The following is a 17,691-nucleotide window of genomic DNA, read 5'->3' as shown; positions in this document are numbered from 1 at the left end:
GATAATCTGCCTGCCAATTCTCCACCCCCGGAATGAATACCGCGGAGAGAGCTGGAACAAATCGTTCCGCCCAACGAAGAATGCTGGCCACTTCTATGGCCGCCAGGACACTCTTGGTGCCCCCCTGGTGATTGACGTAAGCCACTGCTGTGGCATTGTCCGACTGGATCCGCACCAGGCTGCCCTGGAGCTGCTCGGTCCAGTGACTCAGACAAAGTCTGATCGCTCTCAGTTCCAATACATTTATCGGTAACCTGGACTCTTCCAGGGACCAAAGCCCCTGAGCAGATAATTTGCCGAGAATTCCTCCCCACCCGGATAGACTGGCATCCGTGGTGACAATCGTCCAGTATATTGGAAGAAGTGACTTCCCCTGGCTGAGCATCGGAGACCGAAGCCACCAGACCAGAGACTCCCTGGTCCGCTTGCTCAGTCGGATCCGATTGTCCAGGGAATCGGGATTCCGGTTCCATTTGAGAAGAATCTCCTTTTGAAGGATTCGGGTATGGGACTGGGCAAATGGTACTGCCTCGAAAGAAGCCACCATCAGACCCAGGACCCTCATGCAAGTCCGAAGGGAAGGCCAGTTGACGGATAGTAACAACTGAATCGTTGATTGAATCTTCTGGAGTTTTTCCGCAGGGAGAAACACTTTTGCCAGGGATGTGTCTAAAATTAGACCCAGATACTCTAGCCTCCTGGTGGGAACCAGAGATGACTTCTGCAGGTTCACCAGCCACCCGAACTCTTGCAAAGAGATCATGGTGATCTCCAAGTTTAGCAACAAAGTCTTCGGAGACTCCGCACGGAGCAGAAGATCGTCTAGGTAACCTAGAATCGATATGCCTCGCTGTTGTAACAGCGCCAAAACTGGGGCCAACACCTTTGTGAAGACCCGGGGAGCCGAGGCGAGACCAAAGGGTAACGCCGCAAACTGATAATGGTTCTCTTCTACGGAAAAACGCAGGAAACGCTGATGTCCTGCGTAAATGGGAACGTGAAGATAGGCATTCTTGATGTCTATGGACGCCAGAAAATCCCCCTGATGCAGGGAGGCCGCTACTGTGCGAATGGACTCCATCTTGAATTTTTGTACCCTGACAAAAAGATTGAGTGCTCTTAAGTCCAGAATTGGACGCACCTTGCCCTCTTTTCTGGGTATTGTGAATAGGTTCGAATAGAACCCATGAAAGCGCTCCGTCCAAGGAACGTAGACCACCACTCCTTGTTGCATCAAATCCGTTACTGCTTACGAGCGGAAAAGGAAGGCCCCGTCTGTGACGAGGTCCTTTACCTTTAGCAGACTGTGGTAAAAAGTGCTTTTGCCACCAGTGAGATCTTTGATAATCTCATCCAAGGTGGCCCCAAACAGGCGATTCCCTTGAAAAGGGAGATTAGCCAAAGCTTTTTTGGAACCTTGATCCGCCGACCAGCACTTTAACCACAACACACGCCTGAGGACCACTATTGAAATCGATGAACGCCCCAACAATGGAGTGGCGTCTAGAGTGGCGTCACAGACGAACTGTAGCCCTTGTATCATCTGCTCCAGCAAATCTGATACTGCCGGGGGGATACTTCTCCCCTCTAGGTCACGGCGTAACAACTTGGTCCACAGTGAACATATGGGGGGCCAGAGCCTCAGCCCTCCTATCAGCTGGATCTTTAAAGGCCGGGGACTCCTCAACCGGGATTAAGGTAGCTTTATTTAACCTGGAACCGGCGAGTCCACTACAGGTGGTACCGTCCACTTTTAAAGCAGGGAATCTACATAAGGATACTGCATATCAAAATGCTTAGGGACTACAAGAGTGCGTTTTGGACAACTCCACTGTTTTGTGACAATGTTGTCAAAGCAGGAAAGAGGAACACCCTTGCCGCTTTGGATGGCCTGTGAGTGCCAATAGGGACCGGCGCCTTCGACGCAGCATCAGACCGTTTTGAAGTTTCACGCACTGACACAATCAGTGCATCCACCAGTGCCTTTTCATGTGCGGCTAGAGGAATCCTTCTCACTATCTGAGCACTCAGGGTGTGTGGACACAGACCCCAGTAGGGTCGCCATATACCAAGTTCACCCGGAAAACATAATGAAGGGAGGCCGCCAATTGCGATCCTGCAAAGGGGACACAAACCAAGGGTCCACTAATGAACCACCTACTGGACCCTGCAAAAAAAAAAAAAAGAAAAGGAGGGGGGGTCACCCTCAATAAAGGGCAAAATGGGAAATTGCCCCCTTAAAAGAGTTGCCCGCCAGATGCGCGGGCAGGGTACCCTGGTGATCCCACAGCGATAAAAGCGCTCCCCCTTCCAAGGGAGGTGCCAAACTGACCAAATGGCCAAGCAGGCTGCAAGCACCGGCCTAATATTTTGTGGAGGCCCAGCTGGAAGTGCACGGATCCCAGCCTGGCAGATGTCCAAAGGAATAGTGGGGGGCTTCAGCTGAATGCATTGGGGCTGCCCGCCAACAGAAAGACCAACATTGACCACTAACATTTTAGAGGAGATGGAGAGGGGGGGCGAGGAGGAGAGGAACCCAGGGGTCTCACTGTCCCAGGGAGGGACCCACGTCCACCCCAAAACCCTCCAGTAGAGGGCGGACAGCTACTTACCATACCAGGAACAGAGTGGGCACCGCTCCGGACAGACCACCGCTCAAAGCAATTTGGGTGCTGTCGGCCAGGAGGAACGCTGCGCCTTAGGCCGAGGTCAGGTAATATGCATCCTTGCGAGACATTTAACTCGCAGGCCAACCTCCGTCCAGTGGGGCTTTGTCACGGCCTACCTAGCATGGAGCTGCAGTCTGCATGCGCTTGCTGGCCAGACTGGGGGGGGGCCCTCTGGATCTAGATTATCCAGTCCGTCAATTGATTGTAGATTCTCACAGGAACAAAAATAGATAGGAAAAAATTCCATAAAAAAAATCCCCAGGACCAGAGATCCCAGCAAGGCAAAAAAAAAACTGAGTGCCTGTAGCTGAGTGTGGGTATGTACCCCCTGGGACTGCTCAAAGGCTTAGTCAAGCTTTTTCCTGCCTAGCGTCCTACTCCTGTAGGGGGCAGTATAACCCAATGGTTAAGAAGAATCAGGAGCTGTGTCCATCAATGTATAAAAGAGAAATGGCAGAAGGTTCTCTGGACTGATGCATTAAAATTTGAAATATCTGGCTGTAGCAGAAGACCGTTTGTTCACCAAAGGGCCAAAGAGCAGTACGATTATCAGTGTCCACAGTGAAGCATAGTGGAAGTTTGGGGATGCCTTTCTGTAAATTAAGTTGGAGATTTGGTAAGGGTCAATGGTGTCCTCAATGCTGGAAAAAATTGGATTTTTTACTTACTGTAAAATCCATTTCGTCCGACGGCCATAGCTGCGGCTTTAAATCATAGATGGATGGGTAATAAGCCCCTCCCACTAGGAGTGACCAGGTAGAGCCAAAGGCTTTGACATGCGGAGGGAGGCGGAATCCCTGGGTTATTACCCCTGGCCTCACCGTTGCATCTTCAGTTTAGTTGCAAGTGAACAACCACCAAAACCCAACTCTTCAGAGAAGAGGGGTGGGAGCTACGTCCGTCAGTGGACTCAGAAATGGATTTTACAGTAAATAAAAAATCAAATTTTCTCTTTTTTCCGATGGATGTAGCTGCTGCTTTAAATCATAGATGGATGGGACGTCCAAAAGCAGTAACCACTGAGGGGTGGGGAAAGGACAAACTTTAAAGAATGCAATTCTCACAGATAACAAAGCCAACTATATAACATGGAGCCCAACAAGCAACAACTGGGGCTCAATTGTAGCAAAACCACAAAGGAGAAGTAAACTGATGCTTAATGGCGGCCTGCAAAACCTTGCAGCCAAAGGACGCATCCAAGGATGCCAACACATCCACTCTGTAAAACTTGGTGAACGTATGTACAGACGACCAAGTGGCCACCTTGCAAACCTGCATCACTGACGCCTGATGGCGGGAAGCTCAAGAGGCACTCAACGCCTGTGTAGAGCGAGCCGTGACAGGGAAAGGAGAAACCTTGCCCTTAAGAGAATACGCCTTCACCACCGTCTGTCTGATCCATCGAGAGAAGGTCGCCGCAGATGCACCCTGACCCTTACAGGGTCCATCCGTATTCACAAACATAGTCCGACTTACGAAAGGACTCAGTAGTCTCCAGATACACCCATATCGCCCGAACCACATCCAAACAATGCAAGGCAATTTCCTTAAGATGTGAAGGTTTCAGACAGAGTGACGGAAGCACTACGTCTTCGTTCAGATGGGATTCTGAAACCACCTTAGAAAGAAACGACTAGACCGTAACACTACCTTATCCCCTGTGTATTACCAGATAAGGAGAGCAGCAAGATAGCGCCGCTAGTTCAGAAACCCTGCGCGCAGAGGTGATAGCCACCAAGAAGGCAACTTTCTGCGACAAGGCGAGCAAGGAAATGTGTCATGTTCTTGAAAGGAGATTGCTGAAGAACCGATATAACCAAATTAAGGTCCCAAGGAAGTAACGGAGACCTGGGCGGAGCCAAATGGCAAATCCCCTGAAGAAACGTACAAATCAAAGCGTTCGTAGCCAAAGGGCGTTGGAAGTACACAGCCAAGGCCGAGATCTGACACATAAGAGTGCCAACGCCAAACGTTGGTCAACCCCTTTCTGTAGAAAGGTCAAGATCCTGCAGATAGCAAAGGATCTAGGATGCAGCTTCAGCGATCCGCACCAAGCAATGTACGTTTTCCAAGTACAATGATAAATCTTCAGAGAAGTGGACTTCCTAGCCTTGAGTAAGGTAGGGATCACAGAATCGGACAGACCCCTGTCCTTTAACACCTTGCTCTCAACAGCCAAGCCGTTAAAGCCAGCGACTAAAGCAGGATGGAAGATCGGACCCCGGGATAGAAGATCTTGCCGCAGAGGAAGTGTCCACGAACCTGCGATCTTTAGCCGAATCACGTCATCGTACCAGGATCTCTGGGGCCAATCTGGAGCCACCAGAATTACTAGAATCCCCTCCAACTCAACCCTGCGTAGCAGGCGAGATAAAAAGTTTCAGCGGAGGAAACACATAAATTAGCCCGTACCGGCTCCAGGGAGCCACCAGGGTTGGTGGAACACTTGTGGATGCAGGGATGACTCTCCCTGATCCAGGGTTTGGCCTGCCAATTGTCTACACCAGGAATGTACATGGCGTATAGGGCTGGGACGTAGTCCTCTGCCCAATGCAGGATCTCAGCTACCTCCAGAGCCTCCTTGATTGACATATGCCACGGCCGTGACATTGTCAGACTGGACTCGGAGAGAACACCACTTGAGATTGTCCGTCCAGTAGAACAGGCTCAACTTGACTGCTCTCAGTTCCAGAACGTTGATCGGGAGCTTGGACTCTTCCAACGTAAAGGTCCCTTGAACATTCAGGGTGCCCAGCACTCCCACCCAACCGGTCAGACAGGCATCTGTCGTCACCACCGTCCAGAATACTAGAGGAAGGATTTCCCGTGGAGAAGATTCAGAGAGCTGAGCCACCAATTAAGGGAGTCCTTGGATCTCTGAATCAAACTGTCCAGGGATAGAGGATCCTTGTCCCATTTGACAAGGATCTACTGTTGCAAAAGTCTTGTGTGGGCCTGAGCATATGGTACGGCCTAGAAGGACACCATCAGGCGCAGCACCTGCATAGATTACCTGAGAGATACCAGGTCGCAAGGCAGTAGCAAAAAAAAAATAAAAAATCGCTTCCCTTAACTTCTGTAACTTCACAGGAGGTAGAAATACCTTTGTCGAAGCTGAATATAGGATCATCTCTAGATACTCGTCTGGTTGTTGGAACCAGGGCAGATTTCTGAAGGTTGAGATTCCAACCAAACTGCTTCAGAGTGTGACTGGTCACCTCCAAATCCCATTCCACTGTCACAGACGAGTCTGCTTGGAGATCGTCCAGGTACTCCAGAATCACTATTCCTAGCAGAGCCAGGATAGGGGCTAACACTTTGGTGAAGACCCTGGGAGCAGAGGCAAGACCAAACGCTAACGCCACAAATTGAAAATGGTCCTTGCCCACCGCGAAGCGGAGGAATCGATGACCCTGGCAAATATCCTTTTTCGCCCGAAGTCTGTTTGGCTTTCTGCGACACAGTCGCACGGAAAAGACGCTTCTGGACTGTAAAGGGAAGGACCTCACTTACCCGAGGGAGACTTACCCTTAGTTGAGTGAGGAAGGAGTGTGCTCTTTCACCCAGTAACCGTCTTGATGAAGTCATCCAAGGAGGAACCAACTCCAAAGACCAGACAGCTAAAACTGAAGATGCAACGGTGAGGCCAGGGGTAATAACCCAGGGATCCCGCCCCCTGGGCGTGTCAAAGCCTTTGGCTCTACCTGGACACTCCTAGTAGGAGGGGCTTATTACCCGTCGGTAGACGAAAGGGAAGATTAAAATAAAAAAAAATAAAAAACAGATACTTATTACTTGTGTCATACCATTAGGGAGGCATAAATGGCCCCACATTTATTCTGCAGCAGGTCAAAGAACCCCAAACATACAGCCAACGTCATTAAGATCCATCTTCAGCGTAAAGAACAAGGAGTCCTAGAAGTGCTGGTTTGACCCCCAGATCTCAACATTGAGTGTGTCTGGGATTACACAAAGAGACAGAAGGATGTGAGGTATCCTACATCCACAGAAGATCCGTTAGTTCTCCAAGATGTTTGGAAAAACCTAGCTGCCAAGTTCCTTCAAAAACTGTGTGCAAGTGTACCTAGAAGAATTGACTGTTTTGAAGACAAAAAGGTTGGCCACAATAAATATTGATTTGATTTGGATTTCTCATCTGTTCAATTACTTTCCATTTTAGGTGATAAAAATAAACAGTTATTTCTGAAAGTATTGTTAATTTACAGCATTTTTTCACACCTGCCAAAAGGTTTTACACAGTAGTATATAATTTATTTCCTTGGGACTTACTGAAAATGTTAAAAAATTAGATGGTTGCTTTTTTTCCCTGAAATTTTCCCAACGAAACACCCAATTTGGGCACCCATAGAAATGTGGGCCAATATACTGTAATCAACAAAGTCAACTAGTTAAAAGAATAAATTCACCCTTTCTAATATGTTACACACATATTTAGGGCGTAACCTGTTACTTTGAAGCAGCCAACCTGTATCCCTATCATGCACTTTTTTTTACCTGCAAAATCATGTGCATTTTTTTTTTTTGTAAAAAAATGAAAGGTGAACTTGACCTTTAACCACATAACTGCCCACTGCAGTTTTACTGCGGCAGGCAGCCGCTCCTGGGCAAAGCAACATATATAACGTCGCTCGCTTAGGAGACACTAGGGGGCGAAGGCACGCGGCCGGTTCCCGCCCCCGCTCGTTAGCTGGGGAGCCAGAGCGTGTGACCAGCGGCTCCGATAGCCGCCGGCCAATCGCGATCTCCCGCAGCTGAGAGAGGACAGACGGCTGATGTAAACACAGTCATCTGTCATTCTCCCTGAAGTGATCACAGAGGCTATGTGATCCTGCTATATAGGATTGCATGTCTCTGATTACTTCACAAGCCACGCCCCGACAGTTAGAATCACGCCCCTAAGGACACATTTAACCCCTTGATCCCCTATACTGTTAACCCCTTCCCTGCCAGTGTCATTTTTACAGTAACAGTGCATATTTTTAGCACTGATTACTGTAGTAATGTCACTGGTACCCCCCAAAAGTGTCAAAAATGTCAATTAGGGGTCCGATCTGTACACCGCAATGTCGCAGTCCCGCAAGAAAAAAAAAAAAACACTATAAAATGACAAATCTTTCGCGTAGTTAGTAAACGCAATAACTTTTGCGCAAACCAATCAAAATACGCTTATTGCGATTTTTTTCTACCAAAAATATGTAGCAGAAAACAAATTGGCCCAAAATGTTAAAAAAAATTGATTTTTAAATTTTTTTCTTGAGAATTTCATATAAAAGAATGTGAAAAATATTGTAGATTTTTCAAAATGGTTGCTCTTTTTTTGTTTATAGCACAAAATATAAAAATCACACAGGCGATCAAATACCACCAAAAGAAAGCTCTATTTGTGGGGAAAAAAGGACATAAATTTAGTTTGGGTACAGCGTCGCACGACCGTGCAATTGTCGGTTAAAGTAACAGTGCCTTATCGCAAAATAGGGCCTGGTCTTTGAGCAGCCAAATCCTAAAGTGGTTAAAATGATATCACATTAGCATGACTTATATAACATAGCAGAATAGAAAAGGTCAAAGTAAATGTATGCGTTTTACTTTGAGAGATTTGCTCCCTTTTGATGCTACAAACTATATGAAGAAAAAAAAAAAACAGAATTTTTGTAAAATCTTACCGTAAAATTCCTTTCTCTGAGTCCTCCGACAGTCGCCGCCCACTCACAAGTCTTCACCAATGGGTATTGACCTTTGCTCCGCAGGAGTAGCTAGGCAACAAGAATTGTTAATAACAACAGCTTTTAGCATAGACACACCCCTAGGGGCTGTCCCCTCAGTCAATACCTCCCTGCACCAGCATTCCCAACTCAGTTTGGTAGCATAGCAGTAAGAGTACACAAAAACCCCAAAAGAGGGGCGGGGGGCGGCGACTGTCGGAGGACTCGGAGAAAGGAATTTTACGGTAAGATTTTACAAAAATTCCGTTTTCTCTTACGTCCTCCGACAGTCGCCGCCCACTCACAAGTCTTCACCAATGGGATGTCCCAAAGCAGTGTAGACATGAGGGGTGGGAGATGCAACCGTAAAAAAGGCAACGCAGTACCCACATCAGAGAAAGGAACCTTACCACAGTAAGAGAACCAACTGGGCAACAGGAAAACGTGCTCAACAGGAGCAACAACCCAGGAAAACAAGTAACCCAGAGGTAAAACACCCCAAAAACCAAGGGCCCAAAAAAACAAGGGTCCCTAAGAAACTGCCGCACTGAGAACTTTACGGCCAAAGGAGGCATCGGCCGATGCCTGAACATCCACCTTATAAAATTTAGAGAAGGTGTGAATGGACGACCAAGTCGCCGCCTTACACACCTGGGCCACAGACGCCTGATGTCGGTAAGCCCAAGACGTACTCAAAGATCTGGTAGAGTGCGCCTTCACAGGGAAGGAAGGAACCTTCCCCTTCAAAGCATAGGCTTGCTCAATGGTCTGTCTGATCCATTTGGCGATGGTCGCAGCCGACGTCGCCATGCCCTTCCGAGGTCCCTCAGGAAGGACAAAGAGGGAATCCGACTTGCGAAAAGATTTAGTGGACGACAGGTAAACCCTGATAGCCCGGACAACATCCAAGGAATGCAAGGCAACCTCCTTCGGATGCTTAGGCTTCGCGCAGAGCGAAGGCAAGACAATGTCTTCATTAAGGTGAAACTCCGAGATCCTTTTCGGAAGAAAAGAGGGGTTAGGTCGCAAGACCACCTTATCCTTGTGAATCACCAGGTAGGGAGAGCTGCAGGACAAAGCCGCCAGCTCCGACACCCTGCAAGCCGAAGTGATCGCCACCAAAAAGGCAACCTTTTTGGACAACAGAGACAACGAGATCTCCCTGATCTTTTCAAAGGGAGCTTGTTGCAACACGGACAGAACCAAGTTCAAGTCCCATGGAGGCAAAGGTTCCCTCCTAGGAGGGACCAAATGTCGCACCCCTGAACAAAGGAGCGAATCAATGAATTAGACGCCACAGGGCGTTGAAAAAGAACGGCCAGCGCAGAAATCTGACCCTTAATCGTGGCCAGCGCCAAACGCTGGTCCACTCCAGTTTGAAGGAAAGCCAACACTCTCGACACCGAGTACGAGCGAGGGGAATACCCCCTGGACTCACACCAGGCAAAGTACGCTTTCCAAGTACGGTAGTAAATTCTTCCTGAAGAGGCTTTTCTAGCCTTGATCAAAGTGGGAATGACCTCAGGGGAGAGACCCCTATCCTTCAGGACCTGGCTTTCAACAGCCAGGCCGTTAAAGCCAGCGATTGTAAAGCAGGATGGAATATCGGTCCTTGAGACAGAAGGTCTTCCCGAAGCGGCAGGCGCCACGGAGCGTCGACTGCCAGATTGACGAGGTCTGCGTACCAAGACCGGCGAGGCCAGTTCGGTGCCACTAGAATCACCGCATGCGGTTCCGAGGTTAACCTGCGAAGGAGCCTGGACAACAGCTGAATCGGTGGAAAGGCATACATCAGACGACACTGATGCCAGGGCGCCACTAACGCGTCCGAGGCGTCTGCCCGCGGATCGCGCGTTCTTGCCACGAACCTTTCCACCTTGTTGTTTAGACGAGACGCGAACAGGTCCACATCTGGGGAACCCCACTTCGCGCACAACATCTGGAAGACATCCGGGTGAATGGACCATTCCCCCTGGTCCAGGGACTGGTGACTCAGATAGTCCGCCTGCCAGTTCTCCACCCCCGGTATGTGAACTGCCGTTATTGCCGGGACGTGCGTCTCGGCCCAAGACAGAATGTCGGCCACTTCCCGAGCCGCCCGGGCACTCCTGGTGCCCCCTTGATGGTTGATATAGGCCACCGCGGTGGCATTGTCCATCTGAACCCGAACTGGACGGCCCCGAAGCCGGTCCGTCCATCGCAGAAGACAAAGCTTTATCGCCCTTAATTCCAGAATGTTGATCGGAAGGGAGGACTCCTCCTCTGACCAAGTTCCCTGGGCGGACAGAACGCCCAGAACACCACCCCAGCCCGACAGGCTGGCATCCGTGGTGATCACCATCCACAATAATGGAGGAAAAGACTTGCCCCCCGACACTGCCGGGGACTGGAGCCACCACAGAAGATCCCTTTTGGTGCGTTGGCTCAACGAGACCCGCAGATCCAGGGATTGCGGCCGCCCGTCCCACTCGGCAAGAATCTCCGCTTGGAGACCCCGCGTGTGAAACTGGGCAAAGGGGATTGCCTCGAAAGCCGAGACCATTAAACCTAGACATCTCATGCATGTCCGGAGAGACGAGCGCCGGTAGTCCCTGAGGGACCTGACCTCGTCCTGAAGTGTCCGGAGCTTGTCTTCCGGTAGGAAGACCTTCGCTTGAACAGAGTCCAGAATCATTCCCAGGTAGGGAAGAAGAACAGAAGGACACAGAGTCGACTTCGGAATGTTTATGGTCCAACCGAACTCCTGCAGTGTCCGCATCGTGGTGGACAGGTCGGTCACCAGGCTCTGACTGGCATTTGACCTTATCAGGATATTGTCCAGATACCCCTAGACAGCAATGCCCTGTGCTCGTAACAGGGCCAGAACCGGCGCCAGCACCTTGGTAAAAACCCGCGGAGCCGAAGCGAGACCGAAAGGTAACGCCACAAATTGGTACTGATCCTCCGCAATGGCGAATCGAAGGTACCTCTGGTGACCCTCGAAAATAGGGGAGGGGTAGGTACGCATCCTTCAGATCGATGGAGGCCATGAATTCCCCCGGACTCAGGGCAGCCACCACCGAGCGCAGGGATTCCATGCGGAACTTGCGAACCCGCACAAAGCGGTTCAGAGCTTTCAAGTCCAGAATCGGACGCACCTTGCTCTCCTTTCTGGGCACAGTGAACAGATTGGAGTAAAACCCCGAAATCTGTCCCGATGAGGCACCGGAACAACCACCCCTTGGGCCCGCAGGTCCCGCACCGCCAGGTGCAGATCCTGCAAGCGCTCCGGAGACAGCTGAAGATTTGAGGGAAAAAATCTGCCCGCCGGCCGAGAGAGAAATTCGATCTTGTAACCAGATCGAACGATTTCCTGAACCCATCTGTCCCGAATGTGGGTCAGCCAAGGTTGTAGGAAACCGCGCAGACGTCCCCCCACCCCAGAAACGTGTGAGGGCGCCCCTTCAAGCGGAATTGACGTGGGAAGTCGAACCGGACTGGCCGGACTTCTGCTTACCCGCCCACGGCTTCTTCTGGGAGCCTTGGCCTTTGAAGGGCTTGCCCTTGGATTGCGACCGAAAGGCACGAAAGGACCCCTGAGAGGGCCTAAACGAGGAATTCCGTTTTCCACGGAAGGACTTATGCTTGTGAGACTGGGGCAAAAGAGTACTCTTGCCCCCCGTAACTCCTTTAATCAGAGTGTCCAAAGCCTCGCCAAAAAGGGTCTTGCGAGAAGATTGGTCGACCAACCAACTTTTCAGCCATATCAGACGACGGTTCAGTATCGCCACGCTGAACAGTCGCGCAGCCAAGGGAGCTAAATTCAAGTCCGCATCACACAAGTACATGACACCTTGATGGATTTGATCCACCATAGCCAACGTGGTAGGCGGAGCCGAATCAGCCACCAGGGTGCGCCTGAGCACCTTCGTCCAATCTGCAACAGCCTGGGCCGCCATAATGGAAGCAAAAATAGGCTTCAGCATAGAACCAGCAACCATATAGGCATGACGGGCAAGAGACTCCAGCCTCCTGTCCGTAGGGTCCCGGAAAACCGGGGTATCCTCAGAAGGAACCGCAGTAGCCTTGTTCAAAATGGCCACCGCGTGATCCACCTGAGGCGCCACACACCAACGCTCGCCGGTGGAGGGCGCAAACGGATAAAGCAGTTTAAACTTATTCGACACTGTAAATGATTTCTTTAAATTGCGCCACTGCTCATTAACAGTATGATGAAATTCTGCAGGGCAGGGAAAAACCTGCGCTGATTTGCGGGTTCTCTGCGTTCCAAAGGAGGACACCCTAGCAGGAGGAGTAGGCTCATCCTCTAGGTGCAGTGTCTCCTTGATAGAAGTAATCAGCTCATCCATGAGTGCAAGCTCTTCAGGCGAGCCAGGGGGAGAAACATCAACCCCCTCCACCTCTGCCTCCCCCTCAGACCCCATAAGGTCCAGAGATGAGCGAGACCCCGAGAAGAGTACGCCAGCCACAGCAGCCACATCGCCCTCTGAATCAGATGAAATGGATAAGCTGGCCCTTTTTGCGGATCGATCAGCCATCAGCATCTGCACCTGAGAAACCAAGGACGCCACTACCGTGGCCAGATCAGCCCCCTCGGGGGGGTGCAGCAGCCCCCTGGTCCCCCACCAGGGCGGGGGGAAACTTGCTATCCTGAGAATCCATGCCCCAGCAATGAAGGGAAAAAAAGGCACTGGCCCTTTATCACCACGGCGAGCGCAGCCCACCGAACACTACTGTATGCACCGATCCCGCAGGGATAGAGAACACTGAGCCAGGAATGACAGGACAATGAAGGTAAAAACCTGGAGAGAGCACAAACAGGCTGCTGCCACCGATCGCTGTTCCCAGAGAAAGAGGAAGTGATGCAATAGCTGGCTGACTGATATAGCCTATGAAGGCTCCGGCAAAATGGCCGCTCGGCTGAGGGATGAGGCTACAGGAAAATGGCGCCGACATGTGCCCGAACTAGCGCGGCCCGCCAAAATGGCGGCGAATGGCGCCAAAACACGGCGCTGTACAGGGACAGGGCCGGTCTCAGCATATATGCAAAAAAATGGGGGATCGCAGCAGCGGCCGCCGCACAACACATGTCTGTACCTATATCTGCACCCAGAGCAGAACTCACAGCAGAGCAGGATGGCCCCCCCTCGCAGCCCACAGGCAATGCATCCATACAGGGATCTGACAGGGAGCCCGCATTTACACAGACATGGGGGTTCTACACAGCCACAGACTGACACCCACACAGAAGGTCCCCACACAGAAGATGCTTACCATACCAGATGGCATGGGGAGCCGTCTCCAGCGACAAACCACTATCAAGGCAGACAGGGAGTGCCGCAGCCAGGGCGCTTGTGGACCGCAGCCATAGACCGCAGCATGGCGTCCAGTGAGGTAGCCACCTCACAGGCAGCATCCCTGCAGCGAACAGGGATGGGTCGTTCAATGTGCCAGGGCAAACCTAAGCTGAACGCTCGATGGCAGGCTGGGGATCCATCTGGCACTCAGCCCTGAGATCCAGGGCGGCCAGTCCGAGACCCAGCTCCGCATGAACATCTTCATCCGAAGAATCCTAAACTAAAGCTGACAAAATATCAGCTAGTGAAAGGAAAGAAAAATACTTTGAAATAAAATAAAAAAAAAGGGTAGAAGGCTGAGACTAAAAGCCCCAGCACAGGAAAGCCTGCTACTCCTAAGCTAGGCAAGATCAAACTGAGTTGGGAATGCTGGTGCAGGGAGGTATTCACTGAGGGGACAGCCCCTAGGGGTGTGTCTATGCTAAAAGCTTTTGTTATTAACAATTCTTGTTGCCTAGCTACTCCTACGGAGCAAAGGTCAATACCCATTGGTGAAGACTTGTGAGTGGGCGGCGACTGTCGGAGGACGTAAGAGAAAAAACATTTGTGTAAATTGTTAGAACAAGTTGGGTTGATGAGGGCACAAACTATAGTAGCAAGATGGACACACTTTTTACAGGTATATATAGCAGTCATCTTTAGTAGTGAACAGCTGGTGTGTGGATGGCTGGTATGATAGCTCTGCCCAACCCTGGTGTATAGGTGTGCGGCGGTGACGTCACTTGTGACGCCACATGCTTAAGGTAAAACAACGTGGGCATGCGGTTTACTCTTGCCTTCACAAAGCACTCCTTGGCTTAGCCCTAGATGCCAGCTGTCACAGACAGTTGTCAGTTCCAGCCTTTAATACCCCGCCAGGACCAGGCAATTGTTGCAGTTTTTCTTTTAACAGCACTGCGACAAAAAGCCGCTCTCCAAGTGCCACTTTAAAACACACTGGGGACTAAAGTAGTTAAGTATCAGGACGTGCTGAACATTCTATCCAACAATTCTATGCTACAGAATTCTGTTCTCAAGACTGCAACCGACACAGTACCCTGAATGTTCTAGTCTCTGGACTGTTACACAATGTACCCAATACCACATCATACTGTTCTGCTTTTTTATTCCCCACAGTTCTAATGTGTCTGCAGTGTATATTCTTTACTCCCCACCACATTCTAATTTGTATAATGTCTTGTGCGTATTATATAGGCCACACTTTTACATTATTATGCATGACTGTTACACGTGGTATGTTTTGTACACCCCTGTATACACTCTTGTACACTATAAAGCCTCTCCCGCAATCAGCTGTGCCCCCTTTTAAGACAGCAAAGCCAGGTTGCATTCATAATAGTTCTAATATGTGCTCAAAAATGTACTATTTTCTAGTACTTCCCAAGGCAGTGCAAAAACCAAACGTACGAGCCGCTGCGGGCAAGTGCGTTTGGGGTATTACTAACTTAATATTGTCACCCATCTGCAGTGCTTTTTGGTTTCCCGCACCTCGTTCTGGTGTGAACCAGCCCTTACAATTTCTTCTAAACGGACACTTTCACTTTGAAAGGAGAATAAAAGCCACTTGCAACTCATGAGTTTATTAAAGCGGTAGTATCCCGCTTTTTTACTCTTTTACCTACAGGTAAGCCTACAATAAGGCTTACCTGTAGGTACAAATAATATCTCCTAAACCGGCATGGTTTAGGAGATATTTACAGTACATGCAGCCGCTCGCGCTAGCGGCGCATGCGCTCTGAAGGTCCGGAGGGACCTTCAATCTATTTGCCGGGAGCTTGCCGGAAAATCACTCCCGCGCGCATGCGCGGGAGTGACGTCATCGCGGCTCCGGCCAATCATCGCGCCGGAGCCGTCTCTTCCAGCCATTCACCGCGCCGGTGCCGCCGAACCCGGAAGAGACGGCGAGGGATCATGGCAGCGCCCGCAGCGATGTCCGGGGGTCCATGTCGGGGCTTCGTTCTAAGGTAAGTAATACATAATGAGCTAGTATGCGATGCATACTAGCTCATTATGCCTTTGTCTTGCAGGTTGTTTTTTTTTTTTTTTTTTTAATTTTGGGTTTACAACCGCTTTAAGGGAGAAAGGAAAATTAAAAAAAAAAAAAAACGCATCTGCAAAGAAAGGAGCACTTGACCAACATCAGTTCACTTTGCACAATACCACATTGTTACATTGTTACATTGTTTTAAGATTGGGGGCAGGGAGTATTTTTCATAAAGATGGGCTGAAAGGGAGGTTGCGAATAAGGAAAAAGAAAATAAATAAATAGAAAGCATGAGAAAAGCTTAGAGAAAAAAAAGAAAACTAAAAAAAAAAAACAAACAAAACACTTTGGGAAGGGGAGGCTTTGGCATTTGATATTACCCAATATTTACCTGCTGAAAATAGGACAGAAATAAAAGTAAACCAAATATAATAGGTGAGTAGAGGGGAGGGGGGGGGGGGGTAATTAAAAAAATAAAATAAAATAAAGGAAAACAAGGAATGGACCAAATGAATACAACTATAAGCACATCTTCTCACGGGCTATAAGGATTCAGGAGTGGGAAGTGATTCCATGAAGATGAACAGGAGGGTTTTCAGCGAAGCATAAACTTCTTTCTTCATTTGCAGATTTTTTGGATGTTAAAACAGTTCTTTATATATATTTAGGAAAGTCTTATTTCGCCAAGGCAGAGCAGCTTGTGGTGCTTATTTGGTTTCTCCCAATCTATGAGTTGGCTTTTTCCTTCTGTAATTTACGCCTTCTCCCCAGAGCCACAATAGTTGTTTTGGTGCAGCATGTGGACAAAGGCTTTGTGCAAGTGAGGTAAAGAGAGAAAAGAAACTGAAACATAGTGTCCATTTACAACATCAAAGCTAACAAACATTCAAAATACAAAAAGTAAAAAAAAAAAAAACAAACAAAAATTCTTTGTTCACTTCAAAAGAAACCCTTAAATACAAAATGTACTGCTTTGTAAACAGCTAAATAGTATCTCTTATGTACAGAACACTCATTTTAACTTAAGTGTAAAAAGCTAGAGTTCCAGCTTAAATCTCCCAACCTCTTTGAGACAAGTTCTCTTCCTGACCAGATTAAACCATTCTGCGGACCTTAAACCTCATCCACAAGTGGGCTGGCTATTAGATCAGAGGGTCTTCAACAGGTATAGACTAATAGTTGCCTTGCTATATTAACTGGTATCCATCTTCTGTCCAGCACCCACAGCATGTTCAAATTGCATTGTAAAATCAAAGCAGTTAACACTTATCTTCTGGAAGCTCTAGCTATAATGGCTGAACCCAATCAAATCAATGGTAATTCCATGTTGAGTATGAAAGCATAGCACATTGAACAAAGAAAATTACCAAGGTCTGAAACGGCTCTCAGTAAGTCAGAGAAGCCCAGGTTCAGAATGGAATACCAAGTCATGGACCCTCCGATCAGAAATTGATCCAATACAAGCATAGTTTCATATACACACATAGTGTGAGCTTATATCATGTGTTGTAAAACACATTTAAATTTTATTTGCAATTAAAAACTGGCTCAGAAGTTTGGCAAGACCGCCTGGCTCAGAAGTTTGGCAAGACCGTTAAGCTTTGCTTGCAATCAATCTTGCTGGTGTCATTCCCTGCATACACAAGGGACAGAGAAGCCAGGAAACTATGGCACTCCTCCTCACTCTCAAAGGCCAATTCTGACTGAATGTAGGAAAACGGAAAATTTATATCAAATACTTACCGTAATTTTCCTTTCCTGATGGACTCCATGGCAGCCTACGTGTGGGTTAGTCCCGCCTCCTCCTACCTCATAGGACCCCACTCCCATAAATTTCACTCTGCCCCAGAGACCATGTTCCATAAAATAGCCTCCTCCGGCAGATGGGTGGGGACTCCGGCTGCCATGGAGTCCATCAGGAAAGGAAAATTACGGTAAGTATTTGATATAAATTTTCC

The 17,691-nt window shown here is 49.0% G+C and overlaps 1 long non-coding RNA gene across 1 annotated transcript in view; it reads left to right on the top strand.

Moving 5' to 3' along the window:
• The window catches only part of LOC309568633, a 119,816-nt gene extending 102,569 nt beyond the window's left edge, over nucleotides 1-17,247 (top strand). Inside the window, exon 2 of the long non-coding RNA XR_014226046.1 lies at nucleotides 16,899-17,247. This is a non-coding gene — a long non-coding RNA (uncharacterized lncRNA). The remainder of the gene's footprint in view (nucleotides 1-16,898) is intronic.
• Nucleotides 17,248-17,691: the final 444 nt, after the last annotated feature.

The sequence above is a fragment of the Pelophylax lessonae genome, assembly GCF_965119305.1.
Source record: "Pelophylax lessonae genome assembly, chromosome: 12".
Classification (NCBI taxonomy): Eukaryota; Metazoa; Chordata; class Amphibia; order Anura; family Ranidae; genus Pelophylax; species Pelophylax lessonae.
The sequence above is the reverse complement of the archived record's forward strand: the minus strand, read 5'-3'. Positions and strand labels throughout refer to the sequence as shown.